We start from the raw sequence: 1,084 nt of genomic DNA on the forward strand, positions 1-1,084 counted from the left end.
CAGTATTCCCTGCCTTTCCTGCACCTATCTACTCCATTACAATAACAGCATTTTCCATCTAATTAACTATTTTTTTGTACTACATATGCATGGTACAGGCTATTTCCTGAGGCCCGCAGCTATTTACAGGTAAGAAAATCTTTTGGGATAAAGATGCCTTAGGATTTTTTTTTTATTATTTATTTATTTATTTATTCATTTTTTTGTGAATGTCATGAAATAATCTGCATTGTTTTTCTAACAAATTTTGTAGTAAAGCCAAAACACCCATTTTCAAAACTGAGTGTTTGATTGATTCATCATTCATTCATTGCCAGACGCCATGTATCCCGAACGGGGTGGCCAACGGCTTAGAGTTAATTGTTTTACAGGGAGGGGCACTAATCCTCCACCAACCCCACTTGACACGTAGGGATGCCAACAGCATCTGGTGTTCCCAGGCGGTCACCCATCCAAGTACTAACCAGACCCAACGTTGCTCAACTTCGCTGATCAGACGGGAAGCGGTGTACTCAACGTGGTATAAATATTTTAGTCATCATCCTAACTAACTAGCTCACTCTTTTATGGTAACTTTACCTAACTTTATCTGAACAACTTATTGTTTTATTTTGGTGCAGAAACAAATTACATATTTCAGTAAAGAACTCAAGTGATTGCATTATTTGTTGATACTAATGAAAAATTTATGTACTGTACTAACTATTTTTTTTACCAATTCTTTAACTTAACAGAGTAAGGGAACACGGAAGCTGATGAAAAATACAAACCTAACCGTTTACCAACACTGACCTAACTCTATCTTTAATTTCTGCCAAGTAATATAATATTGTAAGTTAAACACTATTTACCCTGAAATATGGAGGAAAAGTAGTACAGTGGGCTTGCACAGTATGCGTGATCAGAGTGTGCGAATCACATAGTACATGAGTGACCAGAAATCATAACCACAAAGCTTTGAATGCGCAAGTTTAGCCCCACAGTACGTGAGGCAGAGGCAACGAGTAGCCCCAAACCGCTATTTCCCCAGACTATGCTACCTCCCTCCCCACATGAGGCGCCCATTGTGACTTACAGGTTCGTG

At 38.7% G+C, this 1,084-nt stretch overlaps 1 pseudogene; it reads right to left on the reverse strand.

The window, feature by feature from the left end:
- Positions 1-415: 415 nt before the first annotated feature.
- Positions 416-534, reverse strand: LOC145404807 (5S ribosomal RNA; annotated as a pseudogene).
- Between the last annotated feature and the right edge of the window lie 550 nt (positions 535-1,084).

Source organism: Coenobita brevimanus, chromosome 64 (genome assembly GCF_032717465.1).
Source record: "Coenobita brevimanus isolate Jiangsu-jjx chromosome 64, ASM3271746v2, whole genome shotgun sequence".
Lineage (NCBI taxonomy): Eukaryota > Metazoa > Arthropoda > Malacostraca > Decapoda > Coenobitidae > Coenobita > Coenobita brevimanus.